The 27,800-nt window shown below is 47.9% G+C and overlaps 1 long non-coding RNA gene across 1 annotated transcript; it reads left to right on the forward strand.

The window, feature by feature from the left end:
* Positions 1-1,048: 1,048 nt before the first annotated feature.
* On the forward strand, positions 1,049-27,554 carry LOC114061480. The gene is made up of 3 exons (XR_003572132.1): positions 1,049-1,241; positions 25,396-25,558; positions 27,405-27,554. It is a non-coding gene; the product is annotated as an uncharacterized LOC114061480 (long non-coding RNA).
* Positions 27,555-27,800: the final 246 nt, after the last annotated feature.

A 27,800-nucleotide genomic window follows, 5' to 3' on the forward strand; every position in this document is an offset into this window, starting at 1 on the left:
GGCTTATCATGCTTGGAGGAAGATGTAACCTCCTAGAACTACGGCTGTGGAGGCTTATCTTTATGGGTAGGAACCCGTGCCAACCCCTGCAAGTAAAGGTAGAGATCTACTGTCTCCAGCCTCTAGTGAGTGCAGCTTCTTTTTCTTTCATGATTCGCTATCCCATTGACTCATTTTACACTTCAGGGGAAGGGAGGGATAGAGAAAGAAAGCAAGAAATGTTTAAGAGAGAAATTTGTTTCCTTGTCAGCAAAGAGATGAGAAAAAGAAATTCCTGGAGATGAAGTCCCAGTCTCAAACCGCTATCTGTTCCCTGACAGTCAGTGTTTATTCCTTATTTTCCAGAGGCAGGGAGGTATGATGGACTAGAATTAGTTATACTTCTATTTCCCTAATCCTAGGGGGTGTTCTGGGGAGCCTTGTCCTGCCATAACCCCAGAGAACCCAAATGGTGTGTCTGTAGGAGATTTTGGAGTTTTCTTTTCCAAGACTGTCCCCAAGGATCTACGTGGGGGATCCTTCTCTTCTTCCTTGGAGCCTGTTCCCGGTTTAGTTCAGGAGGAGGCTTCTTTCTCAACATCAACCTGTACCTCTTCAGAAGGGGCCCCAAGCCCACAGTTCCTTTCCTGATGGCATGATGGTGTCAGATACAGCTTTGGGTATCTGAGCAATAATAATGATGATGACACTTGGCAGAGTTCAAAGGGGAAGAATTCCAGGGAGACCTGCTACGAACCTCGTACTATATATTGTGTGTGTTCATATGGAGGTGGGGGTAACTCTGAGAGTGCAAATTCAGGCACAAACACTAGAGCCTTAGATTTTCCCCACTCCAAAGTGGAACACAGCAAGGATGAGATTCCAGAATGGAAGCAAAACAAACGAGCTCTCTGGCCTGTGGTGGACCCTGATTGACTTCAGCTCCTCACCCAGCGCAGGAGTAGTGAGGGCCGGTATGAGCAGGGTGAGCTGAGACCTGCTCTTCCCGGGCTGATTCACACGAATCCTCTCATGACTCTCACCCATCCTCCCTTCCCACGGCTTCCACGTGCTTTGCAACCGGGACGTTGTCAAATGAGCAGGAATGGGCGATGCCGTGAATAATCCGCAGTAAGGGGAGCAGGTGCCAGGGGGCGCAGCAGAGCCGCCCGCGGGACACCCATCCTCGGCCCGGAGCTGCTGCCGTGGGGAGGGAAAGCCCTTCAGTCTACGGAGTGTGCAACTAAACGCAGTTCAAACAGGTACGACAGTGTTTTAAAGCTTCCTGGGCGATTTACCATACCTCCTGAAATTCTACCTAATAATTCTGCACTTAACCTTCAGCGACATTAGGCTGCGTTCTGGTCTCTCTGGAGGAGGCAACACAGTGTAAGGGATGAACTCTGCGAGTAATTCCCTCTCTAGTCTAATGCAGCTGCTTCTGGGGTGAAATACAGAAGTTAGTTAACCAGCAAGACCTCACAGCTTGAGAGGGGCATGAAATGCTGAGATTTTATATCAACTGCCTCAGTGAGATCCAAAATAATTCTGTCAGCTGTCAATGAAATTGTTTGATTTATACCCACGTACAAAATATAGCCTTAAAAAGGTCTCCAGTAGAAACTACATCAAAATGTTAACATTAATTTGGCCAGAAAATGAATTCTAAGGCAATTTCTGCTGGGAGTGCAGGCCACAGATGTATTTAAGCCAGCTGCATACACTGGCTTAAGTGCATTGCATATCACAAATGCACCTCTGGGTTGCACTCACAGGAGAGAAGATGCATGTAAGCTGAATTACTACACTGAGGAGCAGTATGGAACCCAAAACCAGACAGGACAAAGCCCTCCTATCTCATCCCAACATCATGTGAGACTTGCATGTACTCACCCAAGAGGCATTTTCCTTTGCTGGTCTGGCTGGTTTTACCACAAAAGGGTTATGAGACCAGCAATTTGATTATGGTGCAAGTGGGGGATTATTAAAGGTTTATGTTTCCTCTGGTAAAATTCTGTGATTCCATTTGCAGAATTACTCTGATATTGCTAGAACTGTCTACAGAAAAGACATTGAAATATAAAAATTTTGGCAACATTTTGGTTTTTGCTCTTCTTCAGGAGAAGTTCATTGATTTGTTGCCTAGGAGCTTGCTGAAGAGCAGCATTCAGTCTCTTCAGTGCTCTGGAAGTTAATTCTTCATTATGCCCAGTGTCTTTTCTCTTTCAAGCAACTCTCAGTACTGTTCACGTTATTCTTCTCTTGCCTTCTGAGTGCTAATATCTACCCCTGCCTTCAGTAATTGCTACCATGTTGATAGTAATTTGTACATTTGTCTCCATGTGATTATTTATAGTGTTACAAAGCACTCTGTGTAGCAATAAAGGATTCCTTCCTTTCATGGAGGTATAAGGTACCTCTTCAGTGATGTGCTAAAAGGACAGTGCTGATGTGAAAACAAAGCTGCTTCATTCAGACACTGAAGGTGGACATTTATAGCCCAATGTATGGCAAAAGCAAATGTAAAACCCATTAGATAAATCTTCCCTCAGTAACAGGTTAGTCTGGCATAGTGAAGGCTGAGAGAAATTCTATAAATACACCAACACAGGAGAAAAAAGAGAACAACTGCTTAGACTAAAGGCAGCACTGGCACAGGAACAGAAGAGATTCTGGGGCAGAATCCCAGCAAAAAATGATGCTTTTTGCTGTTGGGCCTTTTTTTTCATACTTGTTGCTGTGAGACAGAACTCAGTAAGGTGGCACGAGGGGTGGCATTATGGGATGTGCTGGCTGGGTTTGCACATGTTCTTCCCCCTGTGCCCCTGCAGCTCTCAGTGAGCACGGGGAGACAATGTGAGTAATGTAAGTAAACATCAGCATCTACATAGTGTGAGTTCATCTGGAATATTTTCATCCTTCCCATCCTTGGACTGTGGGAGAAGAAGTAGCCAAGGGCTCTCTTTTGTGTCCTTGTGGCACAAACAATCAGTCCCAGAACAGTGATTCCTGCTGTAAAGGCCCGAAGATAAGAGGAGGCAGGAAAAGTCACCCTGGGAAGTCTGTCCCTCTGCAAAGTATTGTGGAGTGTCCTCCCTAGTGCTGGAGAAGACAGGCCTGGACCAGAATGGCAGACCTAAACAGCTCTAGGTCCTCTAAATCTGAGGCCTGTAGTATGAGCCTATCTGCACTGACATCTCCTTGAATCTGAATCCCTTCTCCTGCTGCTAATGCACAACAGGCAGATGTGTATTCTCACACCCACTGCTCACCTGTGATTCTGTTTTTCTCTTTAGTAATTGTGCTAGTCACCCGATAATTCAGCTGAAAGCCCTTACGAGACATTACATAATGTCCTCAGAGAAACGCTGTCTGCTGTAACATTGGAGAGATTATTATGTAAAACTTTCTCTCTTTTTGTCAGTCGTTTGGTTTTGGGTGGGGAGTCAGGCTGGATTTCCACTTGGCTGAGTCTAAAAGGTTTCAGGCTTACACTGCATTGCTCCCCTCTTTTATTCACCTCTGGAGACTGTGCTGGAACTGCCTTAGCATCACAAGTGAAATGAGTTTGGCAGGGCTCTCTGGAGTCGAGGCAGCACACCTGGCTGCGAGCAGAGGTGCGATTCAGCTCAAGTGGTAACACTTACTCAAGAAAGCCCCCAGCTCTAATGTGATGATTTAATTAGCATCACTGGACCAGATCCATGGGATAAAACCTTCCCCCAATGCTCCCTCTGGACTGCAGAGCTTTCTGCATGCACAAGTAATGTGGAGGGGATCGTGCACTGCTTGCAAACGTGAGCAGGAGAGCTGTGGGCAGGCCTCTGCTGAGCAGGATAAGTACAAAGAGGCAGATTCCAGCCTCCACTGAAACCTCTGCTGCTTTTCCCTGGGTGGCTCTTGAGGCTTGACCAGAAGGACTGGGTCACTCTCTCTTTTTTTGCTCAACGCTCAGAGGCCCTGCCTGCTCTAAGGCATGGCCTGTGGGTGACACTGAGCTCCCACAAAGGTCTGAAGGGACATCAGAAGTGAACACCCAGAGCTGTGACATCCCTCACATCCTGCTTCTATCAGCATCTTGGAGAATCGCCCTCCCCAGCTGCTGGGTGGAGAGGAGCAGGCAAACCTCTGCCAGCATTTTCCCCCAGCTGAAGAGTGACCAGGCACTAAGGGCCATTCCCACCACCACATCCCTGTGCAAGTGCTGCAGGAGCTGAGCTCCAGCCCTGCTGGCCATTCCTGCACCAGCCTCCTGCCCCCTGCCCTGCCTGGCCTGCAGTGCAGCACAGTTCATCTGCAGACACCAGCAGCTCATCAGAGCTGTGCTCAGGCAGCACTTTGATAAAGGAGTGGAAAGGAGAGGGGGGTGAGAGCCTTGAGGTGATGTCCTGGACAGAGGACTCTGCTCCCTGAGCACCCCCGCCCCAGTACGGTCCCCACACAGAGCAGGGGGAAACTGCACCAAAGCCCGGGTCAAGAGATCTTATCAGGAACTGTTTTCCTTCCTGTCCAGAAGTTCTGAATGGAAATACATTCTCTGAAATACTGCTCTTGGCTGCATATTTCAAAGCAGAATGAAAAATTTCATTTCAGCTAAAAGTGTTCTCTTTGAACTGAGATTTTGAGAGAACTTTTTCTTCTTGAAAACTGAGATTAAAGAAAGTCATCAACTGCCTATCAAAAAGTGCAAAATATTAGATTTTTTTCTTTAATTGCCCTATTGAGGGCGGGGAAAAACCAATAATTTGTATCAGCTATGTTTTTCAAAGGGAAATTTTTCCATTCCAAAAAATATCAAACAGCTCCATCAAAATTTGAGTTTCCTTCTGCTTGTTCACATCTCTTTTTTATTTTATTTTTCTCTCCTCACTTGGGACACCATGTAACAACTGAGAACCCAGAAAGTCTTTTTTTTCCCCAAAAAGTTCACAACCCCCCTTGATGAACAAGCTTCAGGCTTGTCATGAAACCTGAACCCAAGGAAGGTTTCCTGGCTTCAGCTTTCAGTCTGATGTTGCACATGGCTCTGGCTCAGAGGACTGCTTTAGTATTGGAGCAGGGATGGGAAATCCACTTGTGCAGAGGAAAAAAAGATGGAAAGTGTATGGGCTGCAGTGTGGAAAATCCAGCTGCAGGGCAGCCCCTCTGCCCCTGCTCCTAAACCCTGGACTGGTGCTATGCTGGAGTTCTCACCAGCTTTGGCAGCTGAGCTGGATTGCTGTGGACCACCTTAAATGTTTTCCATGCCAGCTGAGCACAGAAAGCTGCCGAAATGGGTCTCTGCTGTGCGCTGCACTCTCTCTTAGCAATGCCCTCATGGTGACTCAGTCCCATTCCCCGCTTCTTTTAACCCACAGCAGGTCAAGAGTTTAACAAAGTGACTGGGGCCGGGAGCCAAGTCCCCAGAGTTGCAATCTGCAGCCAGCATGCCAGCATCTGGAAAGCGTTTGTGACCAATAAAAAATGAATGTGCAGACTCCGCCAAAGCAGCAATCATTTGGCATCTCGAGCCCAGATCTTTACAAGATGATTCTTCTGAGGCTTGGAAAGGCTTGCCTTAGTGTTTTCTAATAAAAACAGTCGTGGGCTGGGCCAATAGTCGGGTGAACAGTGCTGAGCGTCGCCACATGGGAGACAGCCAGCCGGGAACGGGAAGACGCTGCGGGAGTGGAACCTCTGGGGCTGCCTCCTCATGGCGGTGGGGCTGTCGCTCAGGCTGGGCCAGGGCACTGTGAGTGCCACAAGAGCTGCCACTCAGAGCACACCCTGACCTCGGGCTGTGTTATCTGGTGCCGCAGGACTGCCAGGCAAGGGCACACGGAGGAGCGGTGGGTACAGAACACCCTGCTGTCAGGGCACGGAGCTCTTGGTCACTGTGACAAGAGCTGCCCTGGACCAACCCCATGGATAAAGCAGTTTCCAGTATTCAGCAGTCACTTCTCCAGCTGGTGCAGCTTAAATGTGCCAGGCTGTCTCTGCACGGTACGTTTGCATTCCCACCTTTTGGTCAGCTCCTGACTGCAGGAGATAATGGAGCTGTAGGAGCTGTTCCCAGGCATTCCCAGGTGCAGGTAACAGCACAGGCCCATGGCCAGCCTTGAAGAGACCGAAGAGGTTTCGTGTATGGACTTGGTACCTTGGGGTGGTACAAGCCTGACAGGGAACAAAGAGAAGCGTCGTGTGAATGCTGCCATTGATGGTCTGTTGTTGACTGCATCCAGGAGGCCTTCCCATTGCTGCCACGCTCTGTCCCTGAGGACGTGTTGAACTCGGCACCCTGCTCCTCCTAGCAATGCTCAGTGGGATGGGTTTGTCCAGATGCTTGTTCCTTCCCTCAGCTGGATTCCCTCCTTTCTCCTGCTGTCTCTCTCCCCTCTGGAGTGACCATGACTGGCAGTCCCTCCGGCACAAACCTCTAGGGCTGTTTGGACTCCAACCACCATACCCTGAATTTTACTCCAAGGAAAAAAAAACTGAAAATGAGTGGAAGTTTAGTAACAGCCTTGAAAGTTGCCAGAATACTTTTGCTGGAGCTGGGTGGGTGTTGTTCCTATGGTGTCATCCTTTCAACCACAGAATCAGTGCCGTGGCTAAAGCAGTGCAGCTGGGGTGCAAGAAACCCCCCAGCTAAACCCCTGCCTTCACTCTGCAGGCAGAGGACAGAAACACACAGCTGGCTGTTCCCTTGATTCTGAGCATGATGTGCAGAGGCACTGCCCCCACAGAAGAGGAAGCTGGCATCTAAACTGTGGGGTTCAAGCACAGATACAAGCCAGATGCCCCACTTTCCTGAATTTCATCTTGTCTTTGAGGGGCATAAGAACTGATGAGGGTGAGGATGAGGAATTCTGTAAGTGAAGGAATTTTCTTTTATTCATTTTCATTTCAAACTGCAGATATTTGAAGTGAGGTCTTCTGGGACTGCCAAGGCTGTGCATACACTGCCATTTTACTAAGTTTGGTTTTGACTCAGCCCCATTTGTTCTCACCTTGGTCCTGCTTGCAGTAGGACAATGAGCCAGAGTTAGCCAGTCCCAACCACTGTGTGTGCTTTTCCATATATTCACAAAGGGTGAGGAGAGTGGCTGACCCAGCCAGGTAACAACACAATAATCTGAAGAGATGTTACTGGTCTGAGTCAACCTACAGTATTGCTAAGATCCCCCGTTGTGTTGCTGGTCTTGGCAGCGTTAACAAAACAAACCCAACCCTCTCCCCCTCCCAGCACCTCTTGCTTTGAGTTCGTGTCACACGAGTAAAATCCCTCCAAAGGAAACTCTGCCAAATCTACCTAATTTCCCCCGGTTTAGAAACTTTAAATTGGGCAAAGTTGCCTTTAAAAGTCGAGAGACTCTTGGCCAAAACCATCCTGATTCAGATTTCAGAACAAAGAGAAATCCAGAGACATATTTAGTTCTGCTTTGGGACATTTCTTGGAATCCTAAAGTTATTGTCACTTATTCCCGCAGTCAGTTTAAAAACAGTCCTTGGGATTCATATCAGCCATGTTCTCTAGAAGTGCCAGTTCTTTCCCTTTTTATTATTTTTAATGTGGGTGGGTTTTTTTTTGGTTTTGTGGTTTGGTTTTGTTTGTTTTTTGGGGGGTTGTTTGTTTTGTTGGTTTGTTTTTTGTTTTTTGGTTTTTTTTGGTGAGAGGTGCCTAGTAAGCTCTAGTAAGAGATTATTTGGAGTTTGCAAAACAGATCTTGTAACTACTCAGCACTTTCCATGCATCCCTGAACACTGCTCCTATTTCCTCTAGATGGAGATGACCTGGTCTCTTTGCTTCTGTCATCCCCGCAGCAGTTTCCTCACAGGATTAAAAATGTTCCACTTCCTACAGATACTTAGATATGCTGGGCTGGGCTGTGTTAACCCCAGCAGTGCTGCTACTCTGGTGGGCCTGCTGAGCCTCCCAGTGATGAGCAGCTGCTCTGTTAGTGCCCAGCCACCCTGGGAGGTCGCAGAGTGCTGGGCAGGCAGATCCATCATTAGAGGATCTCTAAGGCTGGGCAGTGCAGCAAGCACTGGTTTGGGTCCTGCATCTGTAGGATGGCAGCTGGAAGGCTCGAGGGGTGGAGGTAGATGACAGCCTGGACAGTGGGATGCAGGGCAGCTGTGCAGCGATGCACAACGTGCATCTTGAGGGTGGGTGCTGGGCAGGCTGTGGGCAGTGAGCAGGTGGTGTGTGCACAGCACAAGGTGACAGTGCCACGTGAATGAGATGGCTCTTCTTGTGATGATCCTGGGGATGGAATTCTTTCACCATTTCGATTTCTGGTGGCTTAAGATCATTAACCCTTTTGCACACAGGAGGCTGATGTCTAAGTGATCACAGAATATGTCTGGTGTTTATCCTTGAAAGTGTTCAAGTGCAGGTTGCTGCATTATATCTAAACATTCTCCATAGTTGTTGCACTGTTTCCCTCTGTCCTGCCTCTCTGTCAGTGAAGGGTTAAATCCCACTTTTCCCATGTGCCTGCTGATGAACTGTGAATATGCAGCCAGGACCTGTTTTCACACATATGTCCCTTTCTATAATCCAATCTTCTCCACTGTGGCACAGACCTGGAGGCTCTTCTGCAGGCAGGTCTGCTGCCATGGGATAAGAAGCAGTAGGTTAATTTACATAATCATATATGCAAATAAACCAAAATCAGGGTCCTTCCATTCAGCTTTGGTTTTAAGGGGACTCCTTCCATGGGCTGAGAGCAAAGGGATTTGAAAGGATGGTTTTCTTCTCTGGAGCTCTTGTGAAACAGAGCACACCCTCAGAGCAGCGCTGCCGTTACCAGCCCTGCAGAGCCCGATGGGTGTAAAGGATTAATTGTGCAAACCCACCCGATAGCCCATCCCATGCAAATGCAGCCTTACCCTCTAGGCCTCCATCATCTGTTCCCTCCACTGGAAGTGTGGACTGCATCCTCACGCAGGAAATGAAAGAAACTCCATTTCCGAGGAACAAAGGCAATTCATCTCTTCATCTGGTGGAACATTTAAAAGATGTTAAAAGCAGCAACAGCCTCACACCTGTGGCAAACCAGATGAGCAGTGGTGGAGCCACGTGGGGAGGTCATTCCAATGTGTGCCCTCCGAGAGGCTGCAGGGGATAAATCCAAGCACGGCCGTGTCTGTCGGCACTCGGAACGAGCACTTCAAGCACTCGTGCTTCTGCTTGGCTCAGCTTCCCCTGGTCCTGGGTGGGGATGCTGGCCAGCCTGGGGTGGGCTTCAGGAAAGCTCCAGGAAAGAGTGGTGTGAGCCACCCATGACAAATTCACTGATGAGTTCAGTGATCCTGGTTCCAGCAGTGGCCCTTGCAGGGGTTTCCTGGAAAACTCCAGAAGGAATGAGGATAACGAGGTACCTGGGAAGGCAGTTGACCTGTTTGGCTGTGACAGGTACCAGCAGCATGGCACATCTTAGCCTGGCTGATGGAGGGCTCTAAAGATCTAATGATCCAAAGATGAAATGTTTAATCAAATTTCTTTCATCCTTAAAAAAACCCCTAAAATTAGTAAGCTATTAATCTCTTTCTTGCAACAGAGGGACTAGAGGTAGATTGGATGTGATAATTAAACACTGAATAAAAAATGATGACATTTTGTCAATTTTAAGTGCTTTGCCTTTGGAATTCTCTTGACTTTAAGGTAATGTGTATGCTGTTCTGCCTGAGTGATCAGCTCTTTCTTGAACATACATGGAACTCTGCAGTTTGCTTTAAAGCTTTAGATGAGGGAAAACATGGCCAGGAGTTCAGAGCTGCAGACTCCAGGCTGCTCTAGAGGTGCAGTGCAGTGCAGTGGCCCTTGTCACACCCTGCTACCCAGAGCTTGGCAGAGCTGTGTAAACAGCTACTGCCACATCCACTATGCCAAGGGCAGGCAGAGGGAATGTAAAAGGGATGACGAGCGCTTTGGTGGTGTTAGATCTCCTCTGTCATCTGCTTAAGTCACCTCTGCAGTCTCTTTGCCCCTGGAGCAACACAAAGTTGCCCAAGATAGGATCGGAGTTGGCTCATTAGGAGTGTGTGAGCTGTTCCTGCCTTGCACACTCTGTTGCACCCATCAGGTCCTTCAGTTCTTCTAAACCAGTATCTGCTGCAAAGACTAACAGCATCACCTGCACTACCAGGACATCTCAGAAGAGCAAAGATCTTGTGGGTCTTCTAAGATTTAACTAGTACTGAAGAAATACATCTTCTCTGCATTCCTGAGAACTGTTGGCACAGACAGTGAAGAAGCTGTGTCCATCTTTTGCAACTACAATGTTCATACAGCACTTGTGCAGGGGTGTTGTGTGTTCTCTGAGGTTTAGTCCCAAAATGAAGCTGAGCACAGTGTTCCTGCTAGGAAACACTGCTACTGTTAGCACTTGGTCTGAGTTCAGGCTCTGATGCCCAAGGGATCAGTCCTTCCTGCTGTGTTGAATTTTTATAGCGTTTCACAGCAGCAGTGCACAGTGGGTACAACTGGTTAAGTCAGGTAGTGCTGTGCCTGAATTGGTGCATCACAGGCAAGAAACTGGTACAGTCTCTTCTGACTACAAGTGGATAAACTCAGGTGGTAGCTGCCACCTGAGGCAAGAAGAGTTGGGATTAAGGGAGGACCTGTGGCCTTTTTCCTTGAAAGGTGAGCTTTTGGAAGTTAAATTTGCTTGTTAGGCAGAAACTGGGTGTGCCTGACACAGCCTCTCCTGTGGTCTCATGGAGAGTCTGGGTCTGGAAGGCAGGGGCTGCAGCAGCTTTTCAAAGTGCTCATCCATGTAATTTGAGTCTGTGTTTTGCTTCTACAGTCAGTAAGGATGTCTTTGCCATCTCTTGATCCTTATCCCAAGGATAAGCCTGACCTGGACTGCAGGTGTCACCCAGCATCCAGTTTCTTAGTTCCGACCAAATCCCCGCTGGGTGGATGGGGGCACATCGACCGGCCCTGCTCTTACATGCACAAGTATTTGCCATAGCAGAGAATCCTGCAAGTGTGAGTGTGTGTATTTATAGGGAGGCAGATGTAAACCACATTTGTCCTGTGTTTCTGGCAAAGAGAGAGCGTGAAATATTTGTGACCCGAGTCATTGGCTTTCCTGCCATTTGTATAAAAATTTCCAGATGTGACTGTTGATGCCTCACCTGGGATCAATTAAAGAAAGAAGGGATATCCAGAACCAACTGTGTTCATGTGGATACTTGACTTGTTTGTGTGTGCGTGCGTGTGCTCATCCCTGTTGCAATGTGTGTGTTTTAAAGTAAAGCAGAATTTCAGTTCAAAGAACTTGTGTTCTCTCCTAGTGTCTTCCTTTTGTCTGTCATCCTTTCCTCCTCGGATTGTCCCTGTCCCACAAACCAGGATCAGTTTGGATTTCTTAGATACTTTCTCTCCCATCCTTATCCTCACACCTTTTCTGATACACCTCCCACTTGTGGCTCACTTTGGTCACTGTGCTCTTCCATGCAGACATGGCAAGTTTCCTGGAGAAGGTTTCTGGATAATATAAACTCCTAGGAAGACAGTGTGAACTCTAGTTCCAGAGCAGCAGCTGACCAAAGCAGAGTGCAGCCCAGTTTGGAGTGAGCCCTGTTCCCTGCTCTGCCTCCTGCCCTCGCTTTCCTCACCCATTACTCCAGTCTGTCAGCCTGCTGGGTCCATTTGAGACTGTGCCTGGAGATTAAACTCCTGGCTCTCCTCCCTTCCAGGCTGTGTCCACAAGAACTGCCTCCTGATCACCTGTTTTGTCTCCATTTTCTTCACTCTACTCATGACTGGAAACTTCTCTCCCTCTTGTTTATTTTCTGTTGAGTTTCTTCGCATGTTTTTGTCCCTCCCCACAGTCCTCCCTGAGTGTATTTACCAAGCTGCCTCCCTGCCTTAGTCATACTCTGCTGGAAAGCAAATCTGATCCAATCTTCTTTCCTTCTTTTATTGTTGTTTTTGCAAGGAGAGTTCAAACAAACAAACACCCCCCAACATCTGGTGCCTTTCAGGAGCCTTAAACTCATGGCTGAATGAGTATGTGGAAGGAAGGACAGGATGGGAATCCAACTAACTTGTAAAATCTAGGCATGGACTCAAAGGCACAGACTTATTCTAATTCACAGTATCCAAGATCAAAACTTGGACGGCTCTGCTGATCAGTCATCCCCTTTTAGCCATGATCAAAACCGGTTTCTGTGCTTCCCTCCATGCCTGCTGGTGTCACCCACTTCGCTGTGTGGGCACAAGGCCTCCCCTGGGCAAGCATTTATTCTGAAAGGGAAAGAATGCAGGGTCCTGTTTGCAGCAGGACTCATTGGACAAAAAGGTCTGGAACCAGAACTGAGGGTTCCTGTGTAAACCCAGAGTGGCAGGTATCAGGTCCAAAGTGAACTTTGCTTTCTTCTGTCTCGTTTTTTAACATCGACCAAATGGATTTGGATAATTAAAATACAGTTGTGAATGCTGGTGTGTGTTTCACACAGCCATTTGTTCATTAACAAGATGTTTCCAAGGTAGTTTTGGTTTAGCTGTAGACTTTCAGCTAGGATTTTATTCCTCCAGCAACAGATTTTCATAGCTAGACTAGAACTGACAGTCTTAGTAGGTGACGTGTTCAAACAGGACTACAATTCAAGTGTAGATTTATCTTTTCTGTGTCTGTTGGGGAGAGAGATACACATACTCTAACCAACTGATTATAGTCCTTCTAAAAGGGTTACTTTTGTTTACATGAAATAAAGCGAAGGGAAATGATGGTGTATTGTTGTGCCCTGAAAAAGGTCTTTAACAGTTAAAATTGTCCTGCTTCATTTTTTATAATTTCAAAAAGGGACATACACATTCAGACAATAAGGCCAAGGCTGCCAATTGCACAGTGAAGCTTTTAGGTGTCAGTAGGTATTTGTAGTGGCATTGTTCTCTTGTGCAGTTCTGGCTGGCAGGGGTGTAAACCTCTCAGACTTTGCCCATCGGTTTACACTGGCACCTTCAACCCTTGACCCAGACAACTCTGCGCAATGGAAAGGTGTATTTTAACTCCATTGTGATACTGTCAGCCACTCCAGCTGCCTAGTGGTGAGTCTCTCCCTCTCTCTCCCTCTCCTTCTGTGTGCCAGCAAATACGAAAATAAATGCAGTGCTAGAATATTCCCCTCTCTGCTCTGTTTCCTTGCAAACGTTCCAGCCACCTCGGGCTTTGCCCCACACTGCACCGTGGGGTGAGCTGCAAGCAGCTAGTCCAGAGAGGAAGGGTAAAGATAAACTGAAGCAGTGAGTTCAGTAATGCATCAGCCAGGTTATCTCAGCTTCCTGCACCATGCCAGAATTTCTCCAAGTTGGCTCTTTGATGGTTGGCCTCTTTGTCTTTAACCCCAGAAAGACCAGAGCGGTGTTTTTACCCTTCCATGTGCCTCTCAAAGGAGGGGGTGGGCCAACAGTGCCCACAGGGCGAGTGTGGAAGGAATGAGAGTGGGCAGCTGGAAGCCAGGGGGATGGGACACTGCAGAGAGCGCTGTGATGGCCCCAGGGCAGTTCAGGAAGGCTGGGGATAGAGGGAAGCTGGCTAAAGCTGAGCCAGTGGAAGACAGAAGTGGGTGAAGAAGATTCATGGCTATATCAGAGCAGGGGAGTGGAGTGCTAATATACTGGTGGCACGATCAGGTATCTGGCAGCGTTTCTCTGCAGCGAGGCCAAGCTGAATATTCTGCTGCATAAATGATTCCTTGCTTTGCAGGGGAATTTCTGCCAAGTCCCTTCCTCTCCTGGCTCCCAGGTTTGGGTGTCTTGCTCAAGTCATGGGGCTTCCAACCACTTTCCTGGCCACTGCAGACTAAGGTGGTGCCAGTACTTCTAAAAACAGCCTGTGCTCTCTCCTCCTCCTCTTCCCTTTGGTGAATTCCTGCCTCCTCTCTTTCAAGCAATGCTTATTCAGCTTTCCTTGCTAGACTCTCGCCCACTCTGGAGCATACCGAGTTCTGACCTGAGGAGTGAGGAGTGGAGTAGGTAATGCAGGAGGGGCAGTTTTAGGAAATATTCAGCCTCCCCTGCTATTATGAGACAGGTCTGACTGCTTTGAGCTGCTTTTTATCTTCGGCACTTGCTTCATTGTCCCAGCAATGCTTAAATTAACTTTTTTAAAGCTTTGTGGGTTTTATTCCTATCTGAAGGGAAACTTGCACTGTTGAAGATCTGGCCCAGTTGGTGTGTACTTTAATTAACACTCAACTGTGCTTGAAACTGTAAGGTCTTGGGCGAGGGCGGGGGAAGACTCCCCCAGAGAGCATCCACCGATGGGTGCAGGTACAGAGGGTGATAGGGAAAGGGAAATTTAGTGGTTGCTGCAAGCAGGGAAGGGCAAGGCCCCACTGTAGCAGGGCCACGGGCCGTGTGTCCCCACACATGAGCAGCGACAGCTGTGAGGGCCCTCCAGGCGGGTGGTAGCAATGGGGTTCCTCTCACGGTCTCAGGGCCGTGGGGCTGTAGCTGCTGCGAGCGCGAGTGGAGGTGGTGCTGGGCCCAGGGGGTGCCTTGGGCCTGGCCTGAGCTCCTCAGGCCCAGCAGTGCCCCGTGGGCTGGGGGAGGTCTGTGGGTGAGGAGCAGAGGCGGGAGGTGCCTAAGGCGAGCGGCTGCCCGCGCTGTCCTGTGTGTCAGACTTGATTAGATTTGGCTGGCGCTGGGGCAAAGGCCCCCACGCTGCGAGGGGTGGGGTCTGGCTGGAGGGGCAGAGCCAGACCCTTCTTTTATGTGCTGCTGAAAAGTGGCCTTTGTTGTGGGGTTGGCCGGCTTTGTCCCCTCCTGGAAGCAGCGCCCCTTTCTCTGGGTTTCAGCCCCCCGAGAGAGGTGAGCAACCCGATTTTATTGTGTCAGATCCGAGCTCTGCCTTGTGCCAGTGCTTGGGTGTCGCACTGACCCCCCCAGGGGGTGAGAGAAGCATTTTTCCTGCTAGTTTGGAGTTGTCAATTTGAAACTGCATTTGGCAAGGATCCAGCAAGGTGTTAAGCTACTTTAAATCGGGACTTCCCCCCCCCCCCCCAAGTCCCTCCCCTGTTTCTTCACCCCTTTGTGAAAAGTTTAGAAGAACAACTGGAGACAGAGACTCAAATAAAATCTGCTCTTCCGGGCCTTTCTGCAGACATGTCCCCTGCAGTCTGAGTGATCTGCACTCAGCAATTTCCCATAGGGATTTCCATCTTAAGGTTTTGTCATTATATATTTTTGAGCAACATAACAGACTGGGAGTAAACAGCCCTTAGTTGACTTTACAGACTCCTGAGCACCTGGATGGATAATTGTCCAGCCCCTACTGCTTACCAAAATCTTCCTGTGCCAGCTGCAAGATGTATACCCCACAAACCAGAGCTGAGTGGGTGGGAAGGCAAAAGGTGGGGTGTTTCAGAGAGCAAATTTCAGACCATGGGTCCCAGAGGTCTTGTCTCTGTACTGTGGGATAGACCTGGACTGAACATGCAGCTCTGTCCAAGGACAGTGCACAGGCAGTGCTGCTCTGCTTCCCAGTCCTGGAGGCTTTGCTTGCCCAGCAGTCCCTTTGCCACATTTTCCCCTTTGCATCTGCAACACTGTGGTCCCTATGCTGTGCTCTTCAAAGAGTTTTCAGGCATCATTTTAGCTTGTCCAAGGCCACGTAGCAGGAGGACAGTGAAGCAATTTTCAGATGAGAATTGGCTTTGTATTTACTGTGTATATTCATTGCTTTGGTAAAAATAATTTTAAGAATACAGCAGCTAGAATGCTGGCTATCTTTCTTTAGGCAGTGGATCTTTAATTTGACCTGTCTCTCCTGTGGTTCCTTTGGGAATCTCAGAATGATAACTGGCCTACAGATGTCTTCTCTGCAGACTAATGCTCTCATTGCCCTGGGCACGCATAAAGATTTGGCACTGCAGGGGTTAAATAGCTCGAGAAGGGTGGAGGATTCTTCAGCCAAACCCAAACTGATTGCACCTGGTTTGCTCAACCTGTGTGTAAATGACACCGTGGTCTTCCCACCCCCACCCCAGCAAATGCTACAGGGGCTGCCAAGGTCTACGTGCAGGCAGGGCTGTGAGCAGGTGTGGGGCCTGCAGCGCTGGGAGGCTCCTGGCCCGGCCTGGGGAGCAGCCGTGCCAGTCACACACCGGGCCTTGGAAACTGCGATCGCCACGAGCCACTGAGATGACAGGGAGACGAAGGAAAAAGTCCCCTTTGTTAACATTTGCAGCCTCTTGTTAAATATACGTGTCAGCTACTGACAGACCTTAGTAGGGTCTGTCCTCCTGAGCAGCAGAAGTGCAGATTTTGGTGAGCGTGGGTTGGGCAGCCTGTTCAGCCTGGGGGGGCCTCTGCCTGCTCTGTCTCTGTGCAGTGCATGTGGCTCTGAGTTCCCAACCAGGCTGGTCTGTGGCATGGCCCACTCCTGTCTTTGCTCAGCTGTGCCTCTGGGACAGTGCTGGCTGGATGTGGGGAAGAATTGGGAGCGAGGGGGTTGCTCACGCACATGAGCATTGCTTTGCTGTCCTTGGGGAGGTAATGAAGCTTTTGAGGCCATAGACTCAAGACTTGGAATTTAGTCTTTGGGAATTTAAAGGAATTTAGAGTCTTGGGGAATTGCTAAGGAGGCAATGAATTTTTTATAGGAAACTAGTCTGGAAGTGTGTTCAGGCAAGCTATGCGTGTTTAAGTGTGAGTGCCTTGTGCCACTCTGAAAATGATCACTATCGTGCAGTAGAGAGGCTGAAATCGTTCACAGTTATTCTCTCTTCCCCCACCCTGACTCCAGGTGGGACCAGTCCTTCCTTTTCCAGTCCATGCTCACAAAGACAGTTGTTACTGGGTCATCCTGCTCTACGTATCAACCATCTACATATCAAGCAAAATGTCATTCATTTCTTCCCTCAGTGTCCCCCATTAAGACCTGGCATAAATCTGTAGGTGTAAAACGAGACTGTTCTGCTGAATGTAAGGTTCCACCCAGCTCCAGTGGAGGGAGTTTGGCCCAGAGCTCCCAAAGGCTGACCTGCATATGGGTTTTCTTTGGCATTGTATAGAGAGTCTGAGGTGAGTGGTAAGGGCTGGGGAGTTTCCATGTTGTGGCCCAGCTGGCGTGTGCAGCCACAAATAATAATTAATTGGCTCTTTAAGAAGTCTTGCAAACTCTTTTTTCTGTCTGTCTGTCTTAAGCTCCTTTTAATTAACTTCAGTCATGTCCCAACACATCATCTTGGCTGAATCACAGAGCTCACTGTGCCAGTTTTTTGCATTCCTGAAATACACAGGCCGCCAGTGTTGCGAGTGCAGCTCAGAGGCAGCGGCTCGGAGGAAGTCGGGCAGCTCTCCTGGAACTCTGAAATTTTCAGGAACTGTTGTGACATCGAGAGGCAAAGCAGACCAGTGTCTTTGCTTCCCTTGCTGCCCAATTCCCAGCAGTGTTGCTGTCCCTCCCTTCACCCGCTGACTCGAGGAGCACCTGTGTAGGAGCAGCTTTGTTCCCTGCAGAGCCCCTCGTTCGGGTTACAGTGCTTGGGGCACACGGCCTTTTCTTCCCCAGTCAAGAGCTCCTTGCTTTGTCACACTTCTTATTGCCAAGGGTCAGCTTTCAAGATCGGAGGGCATGTTAACAAGATACTCAGGCATATTCAGTCACCAAACAAAGTCTGTGTGGCAGCAGGACAAACTTTTGTGTCTCTTCGCTAGGAAGCTTCAAGCCTAATCTAAGGACCATTTCCTCCTTTAGAGAAATTTGGGGTTCAGGAGTGTCTCTATTGCATTATAACCTGTCTGTACTCTCAGTAGTGCTGATGGAAAGAATTCCAGTTATACTCAAATCTAATACTCAAAGCTGTATCAACAGCTTTTGTCCCTTCATCTCTGTGTTTTGAGCTGGAGACTTCTGCATTTGATAACTCAGAGTCAATCTTTAGCACCTCATGTAACAATGTGTTTAATTTACTGAAAATAAGAGAGGTCTTGTTGTAATCTCTTGGTACATGTTTAGTGAGTGCCGCTCTCATAGTGGAGTTGTCCAACCAGGGCAAAAAAAAAAAAATAATATTGAGTGGTTAAAAGAGGATGCAGCATTACAGTGGTGAGGATCCATTTGAATAATGTGCCACTGTATTCTTCGTTCCTAAAAATTTTTCAATCAAGTTTGGAAACAATCTCCAAATGAAATTATCATACTTTAAAAAAAAAAAAAAAAAAGGGTAATTTATTCAGGATAATTCTGTACTGAAGAGTAAAGGATTGCAATTTACCTTCTGCCCTAATGAGATAGGAAACAGGGCACTGTGATAGCAGCTTCAGGTGCTGTGCCCCAGGCTGCAGGTGAGGAGCCACGAGTTGCCCAGAAAACTCTTTTTCAGCAATTCTTGGGTTTCCTAAGCAGCTCCAGGAATGACTGCTCGGAAATGGTTGCTGTGGTGGCATGTTGGACTGTTACGGAGAAAAGGCAAAGAGGAAAAAGGGCCTCGGCCTCCTGTGAAAAAAGGATGGAAAAAACGGAAAAGGTGATTTCCAGCAAGCACCAGATTGGAGATGGAGCAGTGTCTGGGGGCTGTACAGGAGCTCTAAAGACACAGGCACATTGCAAATGGAGAAGAAGCAGGAGCAGCATTCAATAATGAGCAAGAAAGTAAAACAAAACTACCGCTGCCTAAAAATGCCTCATCAGGCCCGTGGAACTCAAACTAATTCCTTCTGCATCTGGTGTGTGACACTTTGCTGCGTGGTCAGACTCTGACCTGGCTGCACCAGCACTAATGTCACGTAGAAGTGGCTTATGTTGAGGAGAAAACTTCTTAGAAGTCAAACAGCAAAATACAGTGACAGTGAAAGAGAGAGAACTCAATAAACTGTTAGGAGGGACACTCAGCTCTGGTGCCTGCTCAGGAATTACAGATGTGCTGAGACACAAAGTATTTGGGTCTTTCCAGTTACAGCCTCAGGGAAAGACCAGGTATATTATAGTGGGTAAGTTAAGGAATATATTTCCTCTGACATCATTTACAACAAACAACTTGTTTTTAAGGAGCCTGTTAGTCCCTGCTTTCCAGGGAGAACACAGCCATGGATCTGGATGCTCCCAGACCTGAGGCAATGTTCACTCCAGGTGCACAGAAAACTGCAAGCCTAGAGGGGGGTGGACCCCAAAAGAGGTGCATCTCAGATGGCTGCCGTGCCAAAAGTGCATGGCTGTAACAAGAGTGATTAAAAAAAACCTCCTGTCCTGGATGTCATGGTGGTATTTTTCCTGAAATTCTTCCTGTTGTGAATAGTAAACACCGGTTTCTAAAGCACTTACTGGGCACCTGTCCCAGAAGAAGTGCTGGAACAGCAAAATTAAAGTGTGCTGTCAGTGAGAGGGCTGGACTTGGCCTTGAGCCACTGACAGCCTGTTTAATTCACTCAGTGAGAGGCAGGAGGAGGAAAGGAAGACTGAGTCACTGGTTGTTAGAAATGATGAAAACAACTACCAGGACCTGCTCAGAAAGGTCCACTGGTGGATAACAGGCCTTTTCTCTGAGCAGGGGCCAGGCTTCAGAGGATCACCAAGTGTGCTTAAGCAAATCATACAATGATTTTCTGGTTTTTGTGTTTGTTTCATATTTTCAGCTAAGATTTTCTTTCAGCAGACCACTTTTGCTTAGGAAAGCTCTGAATCAAGTATTGACAGTAACACTGAGGATCTGGTGTCACGCATGTGTTTATAAGCAAAAATATGTGCACGTTTAGATCCTTGTACAAAACTTTGGGATTACGTAACGTGAACAGTAACTAGTGATAGGGGAAAAAAACACAGAGCACTTAGAACCACGGTCTGCTGAGCAGCCACCAGCTGCCTTCGGGGAGCTGACAGGGCAGCTCCAGGCTTCCCAACCCCTCCCAGCAAACCCCTTCCATGAAACAGTCCCTGTCTCTGCTTCCCCGTGTTCCCCATGGCTGCAGCCCCCCCAGGGAGTCACGATGTGACTCACAGTACAGAAAAGGCTGGGAACTCTGCTCTCCAGTGTTGTTCCATCCTGCTCCCACCTCGAAGGGTGGTTCTCCCATGCTCTGCAGGGTTGTGCACCAGGTGGTTTCAGCCCACGTTTCCAGTTCCAATGGACTTCAAAAGAGGGAGATACTCCCATTAGTGTTTTGCATGATAACAAGTTAGGCAAGCATCATTTTTGGATGCAGTTGATGGAAGACTGGTTACTGCCAGTGCCAAGTGGGTGTCTGAGTTGAGACTATCAAATGATGTCTGTTGTATTAAATGCTTTGTTGGATTTCCGGTTCGGAAAATGATGCATGTGCCAGACAGAGCTTTCTGTTTTGGCATTAGAGCAATCTTGGCACCCGGTGGAAACTGTTTACTTTAAAAGCTTAATTTTAAATATAGTTTTGGAACACTCTTGGAAATGTCTGCAAATCAACAGTAACAGACAGGAGACTAAAGCATTGTTTCCTTAACTCCTGTGTCCTTTGAAATGCCTTAATCTGCTCTGCTTTATGGGAGCCACTTCTGGCTGGTGCGTGATTTATTCACACATTGTTTCTTGCTGAATTGGACAGTAGCAGAAAGACAGGTAGGAATGGAGAGCGCAAAGGATCCTAATGCACAGCAGCATTTCCATTCTTTTTAGTATCATTTAACCCTTTCTTGTGACACACGACTGGTGGAAGGGGAGCCGTGTCCCGTTCCACCTTGCTGAGCTGTCAGCAGCAGCAGCCTGTGCTGGGATGCTGAAGGACACTCCCCAGTGTGCTGCACTCTGGGCTTGCAGTGCCATGAATTTCCACCCAGCAGAAAGGCCCTTTGGAGCGCCAAGCGTGACGCCAGAACACAAAACACTCCATTCATCAAAGCCAGGAGTAAGAAACTCTGTGTTTTTGGTTTTAGAAGTAACTTTTGTACGTTTACGACTTTTTCCACATTAAACATCATTTATGGTTTGGAAATTGTTCAGGCAAGAGGCATGTGGTTTCTGCTCCTGAACATCAGCAGCAGTTTTGCTACGTTCAGTCTCTATTTTTTGTTGACATTTTTTTGGCTTTTCACTTATCTTTTGGGTGGACCTCTTTGGAGCAAGCTGCCCCAAGGAGAACCCATAACCCTCCTCCTAAATGGAGACTGAGTGATCTGCTTAAGGTGAAGAAGATTACTTTGGTACAGGGAACTTGGGTTCAGTGCCAGGCTTTTGCAAAGTACCTGGTGAAGAAATACCTTTTCTGGGATGTTCCCTCATCAGAGCAATTGCTGGAACAAATTGAGAAGGAGGAATTTCACACCTGGACTTAGAGACAGAAGTTGATAGGTTTTTCCATAGGCAATGTGAGAAGTTATAGAATAGCTGTTGAATTTTCAGTTAATTCTATTCATGCTGAATAAATGGTAAAAGGCTAATGCCTAATGATCCAGGAAACCTACAAATTACAGATTTTACTGAGATTTCAAGGCCTCCTTTTGCAGGCCTTCCTTTGTATAAGTGCCACATTTCAAGGGAGAGTGGATGGAATTACAGAAATACTCTCTGTGCTCTGCTTGCCCAAGGATTGGAGACCCCTTTTCTGCCATTGTGTGGGGTGGAGTCAGAGGGAGTCCCTGATGTCTTTCCTGAGTGTGCTACCAAGATAAAGAGCCCTGATTAGAGACCTTATTTTATGTCCCTGCTCCTGCCTCAATGAGGAATGAATAAAGACGTGTCCTGCTGTGTGCTCGGGGTGTTTCCTTCACTCTTTGGCCCTTTGTGTTGTGGCCCAGTGACTCCTGGTGCTGAGTGTCCCTGTTCTGGTGCAGTGCTCTTTCTTTGAGACTGAACCTTGCAAAACTTCCCTCCAGCAATAGCCCATGGAAAATTGCCTGGAGCTCCCAGCAAATGATGCCTAGTGCCTCTGCAATTTAGGATAGACACCTGCTTGGAGGGGAAGGGTGTTGCAACTATATTTTTACAATTGTTTCCTCTTTACTGTTTGTATTCTGCCATTATTGACCATCTTTATCCATCTGCTGTTGGGGTGAACAGCAGCGCTACATTTCATGGAGGGAAAACAAATTTTTCAAGGAATTTTCTGTTTGTTTCCCTCACCTAAACTTTTTGTGTGTGTCTACTTTGTATCCCAGCTGCTTCTGCAAGTCTGATATGCCTCTGTTTGTACCCCCACTTTCTCCTCCCTGGTGCCCTGGGCCAGGGGCTCGGAGCAGAACAGGCTGTAACGGCGGGGTTTCGGTCCCGTCCTCCCGGCTCAGGACCACAAACCTACGCGTGGTGGTGCAAGCTCTGCCAGCTCAGTCTCCAGGTTGGGATGGTTTCCCAATAATGGGAAGAGATGATGAAAGCAAAGAAAGACGCACAGATGGGGAAAGATATCTCGGGGCTGGCGGGGCAGCTGTTCGAGATCCCTGAATCAGATGGAGACAGAGCTCCACCACCCTCAGCTTCCCCACCCTCAGCCAGCCCATCTCCAACGTGCAGAGCAAAACCAGCCCCACCCCAGCTGTGCCATTTTAGCTGATGGTCTAGTTAAGAAATGGCAAATTCCAAGGGTAATCCTCTCAAAGCCTTCCTGACATCCTCATTGATAATACTGACCACAACGAGCTCCCCTGCTCATCTGATTAACACCAGAAGAATTCTACTTGATTAGGTTATTACTGAGGGGAAATGTAGGAAAAATAAATATTCCAGGCAAAAATCAGGCTTCAGACAAGGGAGAAGGTCACAAGTGTCCACAGTTGGTAAAGTTTTTCACCTGGTGCAGAGGGAGAGGTTTGTGATCATTTGCTCCCCAACAGAGCAAGGGATGGGTGTCCCAGCCTTGCTTTGCCTGCAGCTCATCCAGATCGTGTTGATGGGAGCACTGGGAGCCAGGCAAGTGCCTACATCTTTGAAGGGTTGGAGACTTTGAATGTGAAGTCCCACAGGCAGAGACCCATGTAATTGTTTCCTTGAAAAGTCTGGCAAGGCCAAATTAGTGCAGTTTGGGTACACAGCTGAGAGCAGAGGAAGGAACAGAGGTTTTTTTTTTCCTCTGTCTTCTCCCTACCATACTACTTCCCTGGAAGAGCCAGGATAGTAGTTTGGAGACTGGTAAGAAATACAATATTTTGGGAAAGATACTGGGCTGCTGCTTTCTTATCCTTTCCAGAACTGTGGTTCTTAGTTATGCTGAGATATCAGCTGTTCGTGCTTCTCAGGCTGCCTGCAGATCCAGGCAGGCATCACAAGATTCCCCACACTTGGCCTTTTAAGTATTTATCTCCCTTCAGGCTTCTTGACATGGTGGAGGGGGTTGGGCAGGGACCTTTCTAAATGACTGTCAGGACTGGGATACAGAAGAGCAGTAGAGCAGTTCTTCATCCTGTTTTCTGATGCTGCCTTGGATGCCTGTGGTGCCTGCACCCTTGTGTCTTCATCGCTGGAAGTACAACAAGGTTTGGTCTTGCAGATACGATCAGAACAGGAGCAAACACTTGGGCACACCTGAGTGGTTGTTTGCTCTGTGTGTTTCCCTGGCAGCTCCCTAAAACTGGAATCTGCTTTACTGACCAGAGCAGGTATTAATGGGAAAAAGACATGTGGAGGAGATGAAAGATAAAAAGGTTTTTGGGGTTGGATATGGTTAGCTGATGTGTGTAAATAGTTGATGGGGGGAATAAAGAGGAAGGAGACAGACTCTTGATGATTGCTACTGTGAGGGTGTTTGAATATAGGAGCAGGTTGCCCAGAGAGGCTGTGGAGTCTCCATCCTCAGAGATAATCCACAATCCAAGTGGGCATGGACTGGGAAACACGCTATAGGTGAGCAAGGAGGTTGGACCAGATGATTTCCAGAGGTGCTTCCAATCTGCGATTCTGAGATTCTGTAACTACACTTGCAAAATGCCTGTTAAAAGGTAGTTGTGATAAGCTGACTTGGGAGGTGAAAGCAGCTTCAGAAGTTCTCACAGATCCCTGGAAATATCCTGGTTGAAAACAGCTCTCCATATTTCTAAGCTGTTTTTTTTCCAGGCCATGTGGAACATAACTTGCAGACTAATTGATAATCTCAACTGGGGAAAGGGGTGAACTGTAGCACTGCAGCAAAGTCCGTGGAAAGAAGAAATTTGTGAGCTGGCTGACTTATTGGAGATGATCTGTCGTGTAGTTACACTTCAGTCCCTGCCCCCAAATTATGGGGCTGTGCCACTCTCTCACATAGCAAGCTTGGCACTTGCCTTAAGGTATGAGAAGAGGATCCAGGAGGTCCAGAGGAGGAGAACTGAGAGAGCCCCAGGCTTTGAAACGAGCAGAGTGAGGGAGAAATGTGATAACATCAGGCAGCAGCAAAGGGCTGCAGGGACAGTACAACTAATACAGGGAGAATGGGTATCATTTGTTCTCCATATCCAGGGCATATAGGACAAAATAACAAGTTTTTTAACTACAGCAAGACATTAGGAAAAAAATGTTACAGCACTAAATATAATGAAGCCCTGGAATGAAGTACAAAGGTGCCTGTGGGGTCTGTGAAGGAAATATTTAAAACACAGTATAAAAATTTCAGTCAAGGATGGCAGACTGAGCTGACCTGCCTTGGGGCAAGCAGATGGATGGAGCAGAGAGTCCCTTTCTGTCCTCAGCTTCTGTGACTCCTGGCCAGTGGGAGCTCATATGCAGCAGGGAGCTTGCCTGTAGGGAGAGGCTCCTCTTACTGTGCCCCACTTAGATTGTAAGTCACAGGGAAAGAAAGATAAACACTTTTTACCCTGTAGTTTTCTTACCACTGGACCCTCTCAGGATGGGAGATGCACCATCTTGTGTGGCTTTACTCATCTGATGATGTCACCAAGTTCAGAGTTAGTCCTGGGTCCAGCTCCAGCTTTGCAAGGGAAGCTCAAACCAAAATTCGCCTTTTTGTTGTGCTGAATGCTGGTTGATCTTATTCCCTTCCTGTTTCACCCTCCCACACCCTGTCCCAGACCACAGATAACATTTTTAGGCATGCTCTGAGTAAGCAAGAGGGAATGGATCCCACTGGTAGGGGAGGCAGTTGGGGAGATGAAGTTGCTTGCTTTAAAACATCTTCTCCAGAACTTTCCTGGCTTCAAAATCAGCAGTGGGAATTCACTGGCAGCTGAGCAGGGATTTTCAGGCTTTCACTGGGTTCTAAGTTGGGAAACCAGAATCCCTGAGGAAAAGCAGATTCCAAGTCCCTCTCAGGCTCCAGGTCAAAGCACCTTTCCAGCCCATCTCCCATTTGCCCCTTCAGAGGAAGGCAGTGGCCTCAGCAGGTCCTGCTCCCTGCAGCCTGTGCTTCAGAGGAGCCTTCCCAAGTGTGGGTGAGCGTCACTCTGCCCTGCAGAGCCAGGGCCCTGTAACGTGCTGAGAGAGCAGACTGTCTGGTCCTGGCATTTCTTTATATTCCAGCCCACAGCCATTCCCTTTCTGAGAAACCTAACCACTCTGTGTCCTTTATTCCCTCCCTCTCAGCTCCCTGGACACGTCTCCTGCCACGAGATGTCTCAGCCAAGGATTTTGAGCCAAGATATGGAGGGAAATGGTTTAACCAGATGTGTGCCCATGCCTGTGACACTGAACTTTGAGATGCTGATATTTAAAAAGATTACCATCTCCCCTGCCTCCCAGCAGCAAGGTGAGTAATGGGTGGGACAGCAGCATATCCAGAAAAACACCTCTTTTTCAGGGGGAAGGAGAGGAGGTTATAATTCGACTGCAAAAATTTGCTCCGGGCTGAAATCTTGGCAAACAAAAGCTTAACTTAGGAGTGATTTAAAAGGAAACAACAAAAAAGCATAAAATAAATCAGGGCAGTCATTTTGGGTGGAGATGAGGGTCCAGAGCTTAAAGATCATTCTTTAGTGGGGGAGGAGAAGGAGCGGCTCAAGACAGAGTTGCATTTGGCTCTCAGCCCTACTATAACTAAGCCTTTCAAAGCAGGAGAATAAACTGAATACAGTCCCTGGCCTCTCCCTTCACCCATTTGTCAGAGGAAAGCAAGGCCCCCTGTACTCTCTAAACAGAGTGGATGCAGATAGGGTGGCAATAGTTGAATTCCTCCTATTGCCACTGTCTAAATCTGAATTTCCCTGTACCTTAAATTGTAAAAGCACGTAAAGTCATTGAGGCTCAGCCTGCCCAGGAGACAAAGAGGGGCAACTGTTGCTTTCAGCATTGTGACCCCCCCCAGGCCCCTCTCTCTGTGCTGCACCACACCTGCTGCTCAGCATCTGTGCCCTGCTGCTGCCCTCAGCACTGCACAGAGCCACTGCCCAGCACGCTGGAGACCTGAGCAGGAGGGTGGCTGCTCCTTCCACCCTTACCTGGGCTGACTTCGCTACAGTCCCAGGCTCACAAAGCGAAGGAAGAGGAAGAAGAGCTGGGTGGCTGCACAGCAGAGACCAGGAACACAGATCATGCCTCTGGAGGGAAGGCTTTTCCAGACCATTCCCTGATGATCACAGCACACATGGTTAGCAGCACACTTGGCACAGGCCTTGGGAAACAAAGACAAGGTCCAGCCAGTTCCCTGCCTTTTGTCATCTCCAGCCCCTGTGCCAGTGCATAACTGCATTGCAGGCTCCCCTTGTGGTTCCACGACTGTGAGATTTCCTGATGGCCTGGAGTCTCCACACATCAAGTTAGGGAGCAAAGTATAATGGTGGCATTTCAGACAAACTCCTCCACCTATAGGAAAGGATTTCACAGTGGGTTAAGCGCGGGAACAGGTAGCCCAAGAAGCGTATGAAAGCTCCATCTTCTGAGATTTTCAGACCTCAATTGGATAAGGGTCTAGAGCAACCTGACGTGGCTTTGCTGACCCTCCTCATTGCTGTGCACACTGCTAAAGCAGCCATCCCCTTGGCTGCCTGGTGGAGTGCTTTGGCTGTAGCTGGTACCAGGGAACTGCAGACCAAGTGGATGATCAAAGGCTCCTTCCCACTGCATGGTTTCCCTGTCCTGTTCAATTCCACCAGCTTCAAGTGGCACGGGCAGTTCTGGTTTAGTTGGGATGTTACCTAGTTCTGCACTAAGGGACCTTCTTTGCTGGGCAGCACAGCTTAAACCTCTCTGGCTTTTGTCACAGGCTTCACAGTTTGCTTGTGAATATTTTTGTGTGTGCTCACAGATCCTCCCTGTCTGAAGAACCTTGTGCTCTCCAGGAGCTGACAGTGCCATGCTTTGATTCACATAAAAGAAATGCACTTTAATTCTGTTTTTTTCTCCAGGCTTAATGAGGGCAGGTAGAACCAGGCACTACCAAAACTTTTAGAACTAGGTCTGTTTATTTGATTTGATTTGTGCTTCTGGCACTGTTGTTCCTGCAGTATTAAGAGGTTTCTTACCTTTATGGTACACTGCATGATTTGAGACCTGGCTGTCAAAGCATCACCTTTCTGAATATCTCAGCAGAGTCAACTACTGAGATGTTGAGGAAAGCTGTTCAAGATGCTGATGCTTTCTTGTATTCTCATTTCTAGGGAAGACTGAAGCCACTGAGCATGGAATCCAGCCCACCTTGTACCTCCCATCTCCCCAAGTGCAGCAAAAACATCTACAGGCTGATCTACAGCTGCTCTCAAACTCTGGAACTTCCAGTTGTATATGTTTTCAGGACATAAGCCACCCCAGGAAAGCTGCTTTTCAAAAGGTATGTCATCTCTTGTTTAGATTAAGATAAAATGAAGAGGGGAAAAAAGAAAAACATTTACCTTTGGCATCAAAACAAAGCAAGTCTTTCTTTCCCCTAAGCCTCTTTAACTGTGCTTTGTGCAAAAGAATATGTACAAATGAATGAGGATGAAGGTAAAGGCAAGGTACTGGCATTGGAGATAAGGATAAATCAGAGCCCAGCAGAAAGAATATGGCAGTGGAAG

The sequence above is a fragment of the Empidonax traillii genome, unplaced genomic scaffold (genome assembly GCF_003031625.1).
Source record: "Empidonax traillii isolate 1590-97213 ecotype Southwest subspecies unplaced genomic scaffold, ASM303162v1 scaffold338:size1951571, whole genome shotgun sequence".
Taxonomy (NCBI): domain Eukaryota; kingdom Metazoa; phylum Chordata; class Aves; order Passeriformes; family Tyrannidae; genus Empidonax; species Empidonax traillii.